This window comes from Chiloscyllium punctatum, chromosome 18, assembly GCF_047496795.1.
Source record: "Chiloscyllium punctatum isolate Juve2018m chromosome 18, sChiPun1.3, whole genome shotgun sequence".
Classification (NCBI taxonomy): Eukaryota; Metazoa; Chordata; class Chondrichthyes; order Orectolobiformes; family Hemiscylliidae; genus Chiloscyllium; species Chiloscyllium punctatum.
Genome location: NC_092756.1, coordinates 53,691,653 through 53,699,283, shown reverse-complemented (window position 1 = coordinate 53,699,283; position 7,631 = coordinate 53,691,653). Strand labels below are relative to the sequence as shown.

At 45.6% G+C, this 7,631-nt stretch overlaps 1 non-coding gene across 1 annotated transcript; it reads left to right on the top strand.

Moving 5' to 3' along the window:
- Positions 1-6,223: 6,223 nt before the first annotated feature.
- On the top strand, positions 6,224-6,305 carry trnal-aag (transfer RNA leucine (anticodon AAG)). Its single transcript has one exon. It is a non-coding gene; the product is annotated as a tRNA-Leu (tRNA).
- The last annotated feature ends 1,326 nt before the right edge of the window (positions 6,306-7,631 follow it).

Here is a 7,631-nt window from a genome sequence, read left to right as displayed (position 1 = left end):
TTAATACCAGGAGACAGAGTGTTGGTGGACGGTTGTCTGTTTGTTTGTTTGTTTTTCTGTGTCTGTCTGTTTAATGCTGGTGTTACGGTCGTGGTGCAGGGATGTGTATGTTTTTCTGCAAGTATCTGCTTAATGACGGGAGACAGACTGGTGGTGGTGGAGGGTTGTGTGTGTCTGTTTCTTTGTGTATCTGATTAATTGCAGGAAACAGTGTGGCGGTGGAGCGTTCTGTATGTATGTGTATTTCTGTGTATATCTGTTTAAGGGCAGGAGACAGGGTGATGGTAGAGGGATGTGTGCGTGTTTCTGTGTATATCTGTTTTATGGGCTGGAGAGAGTGTAGTGGTGGAGGGGTGTGCGTGTGTTTCTGTGTATATATGCTTAATTTCAGGAGACAGGGTGGTGGTGGAGGATGGTGTGTGTGTGTTTTAGTGTATATATGCTTAATTTCACGAGACAGGGTGGTGGTGGAGGGATTTGTATATGTGTTACTGTATATATCTGTTTATGGGTCGGAGATGGGGTGTCATGGAGGTTTGTGTAAGTGTGTGTGTTTCTGTGTATATCTGTTTAAGGACTGGTGACAGGGTGGTGGTGGAGGGTTGTGTGTGTATTTCTGTATATCTCTGCTTAATAATAGGAGAACAAGGTGGTGTTGGAGGATTGTGTGTGTGTTTCTGTGCATAACTGTTTAATAGCCGGAGACAGGGTGGTGCTGGAGTTTTGTGTGTGTATTTCTGTACATATCTGTTTAATTACAGGAGACAGGTGGAGGGTTGCGTGTGTGTTTCTATGTATACCTGCTCAATGACAGGAGACAATTTGGGTGTCAAGGATTGTGTGTGCGTGTGTGTGTGTTCCTGTGTATATCTGTTTAATGGCAGAAAACAATGTGGTGGTGAAGGGGTTTGTGTGTGTTTCTGTGTATATCAGTTTAATTGCAGGAGACAGCGTGGTGGTGAAGGGTTGTGTGTGTGTGTTCCTGTGTATGTCTATTTAATGGCAAGAGACTGGGGGATGGTGTCGAGATGTGTGTGTGTTTCTTTTTATACCTGTTTAATTGCCGGTGAGTGTGTGATGGTAGACCATTGTGTGTGTGAGTGTGTGTGCGTGTGTTTCTGTGCAGATCTGTGTAATGGCAGGAGACAGTGTGTTCGTGAATGATTGTGTGTGTGTTTCTGGGTATATTTGTTTAATGGCAGAAAACAATGTGGTAGTGAATAGTTATGTGTGTGTGTGTTTCTGTTATATTTGTTTAATGGCAGGAGACAGGAAGGTGTTTTAGAGATTTGTGTGTGTTTCTGTGTATATCTGCTTATTGTTCGGAGGCAAGGTGTTGGTGCAGGGTTGTGTGTGTATGTGCTTCAGTATATATAGACAATAGACAATAGACAATAGATGCAGGAGTAGGCCATTCTGCCCTTCGAGCCTGCACCGCCATTCAATATGATCATGGCTGATCATTCCTAATCAGTATCCTGTTCCAGCCTTATCTCCATACCCCTTGACTCCACTATCTGTAAGAGCTCTATCCGATTCTTTCTTAAATGAATCCAGAGACTGGGCCTCCACTGCCCTCTGGGGCAGAGCATTCCACACAGCCACCACTCTCTGGGTGAAGTAGTTTCACCTCATCTCTCTCCTAAATGGTCTACCCCGTATTTTTAAGTTGTGTCCTCTGGTTCGGCACTCCCCCATCAACGGAAATATGTTCCCTCCTGCCAGAGTGTCCAGTCCTTTCATAATCCTATACGTTTCAATCAGATCCCCTCTCAGTCTTCTAAACTCAAGGGTATACAAGCCCAGTCGCTTCAGTCTTTCTGTGTAAGGCAATCCTGCCATTCCAGGAATTGACCTCGTGAACCTACGCTGCACTCCCTCAATAGCCAGAAAGTCTTTCCTCAAATTTGGAGACCAGAACTGTACACAATACTCCAGGTGTGGTCTCACCAGGGCCCTGTACAGCTGCAGAAGCACCTCTTTGCTTCTATACTCAATCCCTCTTGTTATGAAGGCCAGCATGCTGTCAGCCTTCTTCACGACCTGCTGTACCTGCATGCTTGCCTTCATTGACTGGTGGACAAGAACACCCAGATATCTGCTTGATAGCATGAGACAACGTGGCGGTGGAGGCTTGTGTTTTGTGTTTTAGTGTATATCTGATTAGTGGCAAGAAACAGGGTTTTGGTGGAGAGTTGTGTGTGTTTCTGTGTATATCTACTTAATGGAAGGAGACAGTGTGATGATGGAGGGTTGTGTATGTTTCTGCATATATCTGCTTATTGGCAGGAGACAGGGTAGTGGTGGAAGGTTGTGTGCTGGTGTTTCTGTCTATAACAGTTTAATAACAGGAGACATGTATTGGTGCAGGTTGGTGTGCATGTTTTTCTGCATTTTACGTGAACCGTGCAATTTGCTGCAGAGACATTCACACCTTGACACGAGGCACAATGACAATAACTGAGTTGGAAACGTGTTGGAACTGAGTTGGAAGAGTGTCTTTTTTTTAACGTTTTCAAGATGTCACTTACAGCAACGCGCTGTTGGAAACAGAAAGGTGAAAGGTACAATGGCTTCAACTTTCAGTGCTGAATGCCACTGAGCCGCAGGAGGGGCGACTGTGGCTTGTTTCTGCAGTGTAGCAGTCATCACGTTCGCCTGACGCGCGAAACGTCCCCAGTTCGAAAGTGGGCACAAACTGCTTTGTACTACAACTGCAGCATTTGACATAGTCAATAACCGAGTTTCCTTGCTTGCTTTCCCATTTGCAAACCTGCCTTCGAATTTGCTAGAACAAATCTGCTCTCGAAGTGAACTGCAATACAATCCCATTCAAATACTGTGGAAAAAATTGTAAATGATGATATGCCTTCAGTTTGAGAGTGTAGTTACACACTTCTGATGCTTCCACGAAGAATTACCGCATTTACATTCCTTGCGCAGGCGGCCCGGTTCAAAGACAGGGAAGAAGCGGATGCGCTGGTGTCACAGTGCACCACGGATTCCTCAACTAGTCTGTCTGTATTCTCACGCACTCACAGATACATTTGTAGCTGAATCCAGTCTGAGAAGATAGACTCAGTTTACCAGTGATTTTTGTCTGGATTGATGGGCTATCGTTAACTGCTGAGAAATTGATATTGTAGACGGGCACATCCCAGCAGCTGTGCGAGTCGGAGAGGGATCATTCAACCCTTTTCACGTCAGTTTGAATCTGTTGTTATGCAGGAACACAATTGGAAGTGCAAGAAAATGGAGGCGCGAACGTGGTGGTAGTGTGGCCGAGCGGTCTAAGGCGCTGGATTAAGGCTCCAGTCTCGACAGAGGCGTGCGTTCGAATCCCACCGCTGCCATTTCTGCTGAACAGCTCCAACGAAACAATCCTGCTTCAATCCCTGCCTCATTTCTGTTTATAACAGAAGAAAAATGAGTTTGCTTCCCGTGGAATTGACTGCGGTGTGGAGAAGTGCCGAATTTTCCAAAGTGTCTGTGCTGTCGTGATCGTGTTCGCTTCCCGCACGGAAATTCGCCAGCAGCTCTACTGTTGCTTTCTGTTCCAGGCAAGTTGAGCTTTTACTGGAACCGAATGGAGACTGTTATTTCATCGTTGTTGCGAAACAGACTCCTCCGGTGACTCGACTCGTCGTTATTTGGTTTTCTGGCCAATGAGAAAATCGTTCCAATGTATTTCGATGTCATATGTTATTGAATTTCTCCCACTTCCTTCATTTCCGTCCTGCAGTCATCGGAAGGGAAAGGTAATCTAATCGAGACTGTGATTGGTGAAATTCACTTTTTATGGCCCATTCTTATTATGTTCTTTCTTTGTCTCTTTGCAGCATTGTCTGGGAAGTGGTGGTGCACTCAGGCTCCAGTCTGTTTGAAAGAGTAGTTTGGAATTGCCCTGTTGTTAGTTGTGTGATTACTTTATGGCTCATGCCCCCCGACACTCTCACATTTAGCATTCATGCTCGCTGTGTCTGAAAATGCAATTGGTTTTCCAGTTTTGTTTGTGTTCCGTGTTAAATGCTTTCTGTTTTGCGATTCGCTCAATACATTACGAATTAACAGGGTTTCTGAGGTAACTTCCAGCTGCAAAAATCCTCAACTGAGAATCTGGGAAACTTTCACGGAGTATGATCAGTCGGAGCAAAAGTAAGGAAGTCGTTCGTTTCTGCAGTGTTTCACAATGCTACCTTTCCCGTGAGCAGTCCAACAGACTAAATGATTTTGCCACAGACTGCGACGGTAAGCTCCGCAAAAACGTAATTCTTTAAAGCAGGTGTAAGCAACACAACGTTATTGGGGTACACCGCGTGGAAACAGATACTTCGGTGTATCTCGTCCATGCTCACCACAAAGCCAAAATTAAACAAGTCCCATTAAACAACGAGCTAACGGAAACAGAAAGGTGAAAGGTAGAATGGCTTCAACTTTCAGTGCTGGATGCCACTGAGCTGCAACGAAGGCGACTGCGGCGTGTTTCTGTAGTGTAGTGGTCATCACGTTCGCCTTACACGCGAAAGGTCCCCGGTTCGAAACTGGGCCGAAACTGTTTTGCTCTTCAACTGCAGCCTTTTACATGGACAAGAACGCAGCTTTCTTGCTTGATTTCCCAACTTCAAACCTGCCTTCGAGTTTGCTTGAACAAATCTTCTCTCGTAGGGCAGTGCAATGCAATGCAATTCCATTTAATTACTGTGCAAAGCATTGTAAAGTTTTTCTCCAACCTGGTTCTGATCATATGCCATTCTGTTTGAGAGCGTAGTTACCCCCTTCTGATCCTTCCACGAAAAGCATTACCGCATTCGCATTCCTTGCGCAGGCGGCCCGGTTCAAAGACAGAGAAGAAGCTGATGTGCTGGTGTCACAGTGCACCACGGATTCCTCAACTAGTCTGTCTGTCAAATGTATCCTTAAGTCGTCTCTGAAAGACCTCATTTGGAAGGTGTCTATCGTTATTCAACGTGCGAGAATTGGCACCAGAGGTCCTGAATCATGTTTTGGAGCAGTTCGCACGTCAGTGGCTCATTCAATCAGCAACAGCAATGAAAGAAATTACACTCTCAGAGGAACCTCTGGACCTGTGCTTTCATAGCGTCGCTAGTATTAAGGTGCGCCCCGAGATCTAAGCCACGTTGGAACTGAAACGGAGGAATCGACAGAGAGGCTACAGAATGACATCGCATCCATTTGGTTTTCTTTAAATCACTGACGAGCAGGAAAATGTAAACGGGGAGGGCGAGTGGGGAAGTGAGGCAGTTGCGGCTCTGGAGAAAGTCCTTCTTTGTGATTCATTCTGCAACCCAAGACGTGACGGTGACTCAGGCGTGAGAGCTCTTCACATCGTGAACAAAAAGCAATCAAGGGCAGTTAGCACCTCTTCCGGAGTGGGGGTGGGGTGAGGTAATTACCTTTTGACTTCTGTTACTATGTTCAGAAACTGCCTTTTGGATTGAGGTGAACAGAAACTGCATTTCTAAAAAGCACCATGGAACTTGTTAAACTTTATTGAGTCGCTTTTTCTCATCGATTCCCACACAGGTTTCCAACTCAGTTGGTATCGATGAGGCTCATGTCCAGGTGTGATAATCTCTGCAGCAAATTGCACGGTTAAGGTAAAAGGCAAGGAAAGTGGCATCTCGAACCGGCCCCGAGGTCAGACCTTCCTCACAATGTAATCTGTCATTCTCGGATTGTAATGCTACCTCCGGTTTTAGGGTGGAACATTCTTTGGGAACCTTATTCTGCAAAACAGACACAGTGACTGAAACTATGCTGCACGGTATGATTTGGGACACGGCCTGCTCAGCTTTGTGCATTTTCCCTGTAGTCCGGTGTGTTTCATGTTCCGTGTCACCGTGAAAGTTGTCCTGTTTCGAACAATGGGTGAAATCATTGAGCAAAGCAAGAATCGAAACTGCAGTAATGTCAAGTAGCTCATGGTAATTTGACCCAATCATAACCGATCATATATTCTCACGCACTCACAGATACATTTGTAGCTGAATCCAGTCTGAGAAGATAGACTCAGCTTACCAGTGATTTTTGTCTGGATTGATGGGCTATCGTTAACTGCTGAGAAATTGATATTGTAGACGCGCACATCCCAGCAGCTGTGCGAGTCGGAGAGGGATCATGGAACCCTTTTCACGTGAGTTTGCATCTGTTGTTATGCAGGAACACAATTGGAAGTGCAAGAAAATGGAATCTCGGGCGTGTTGGTAGTGTGGCCGAGCGGTCTAAGGCGCTGGATTAAGGCTCCAGTCTCGACAGAGGCGTGGGTTCGAATCCCACCGCTGTCATTTCTGCTGAACAGCTCCGACGGAGCAGCTGGTTTAAATGCTGTTTCCATCCCTGCCTCATTTCTGTTTAAAACAGAAGAAAAAATGAGTTTGCTTCCCGGGGAATTGACTGCGGTGTGGGAAAGTGCCGAATTTTCCAAAGTGTCTCTGCTGTCATGATCGTGTTCGCTTCCCGCGCGGAAAATCGCCAGCAGCTCTACTGTTGCTTTCTGTTCCAGGCAAGTTGAGCTTTTACTGGAACCGAATGGAGACTGTTATTTCATCGTTGTTGCGAAACAGACTCCTCCGGTGACTCGACTCGTCGTTATTTGGTTTTTTGGCCAATGAGAAAATCGTTCCAATGTATTTCGATGTCATATGTTTTTGAATTTCTCCCACTTCCTTCATTTCCGTCCTGCAGTCATCGGAAGGGAAAGGTAATCTAATCGAGACTGTGCTTGGTGAAATTCACTTTTTATGGCCCATTCTTATTATGTTCTTTCTTTGTCTCTTTGCAGCATTGTCTGGGAAGTGGTGGTGCACTCAGGCTCCAGTCTGTTTGAAAGAGTAGTTTGGAATTGCCCTGTTGTTAGTTGTGTGATTACTTTATGGCTCATGCCCCCCGACACTCTCACATTTAGCATTCATGCTCGCTGTGTCTGAAAATGCATTTGGTTTTCCAGTTTTGTTTGTGTTCCGTGTTAAATGCTTTCTGTTTTGCGATTCGCTCAATACATTACGAATTAACAGGGTTTCTGAGGTAACTTCCAGCTGCAAAAATCCTCAACTGAGAATCTGGGAAACTTTCACGGAGTATGGTCAGTCGGAGCAAAAGTAAGGAAGTCGTTCGTTTCTGCAGTGTTTCACAATGCTACCTTTCCCGTGAGCAGTCCAACAGACTAAATGATTTTGCCACAGACTGCGACGGTAAGCTCCGCAAAAACGTAATTCTTTAAAGCAGGTGTAAGCAACACAACGTTATTGGGGTACACCGCGTGGAAACAGATACTTCGGTGTATCTCGTCCATGCTCACCACATAGCCAAAATTAAACCATTCCCATTAAACAACGAGCTAACGGAAACAGAAAGGTGAAAGGTAGAATGGCTTCAACTTTCAGTGCTGGATGCCACTGAGCTGCAGCGGGGGCGACCGAGGCTTGTTTCTGTCGTGTCGTGGTCATCACGTTCGCCTTATACGCGAAAAGTCCCCAGTTTGAAACTGGGCAGAAACTGCTTTGTTCTTCAACTGCAGCCTTTTACATGGACAAGAACGCAGCTTTCTTGCTTGATTTCCCAACTTCAAACCTGCCTTCGAGTTTGCTTGAACAAATCTTCTCTCGTAGTGC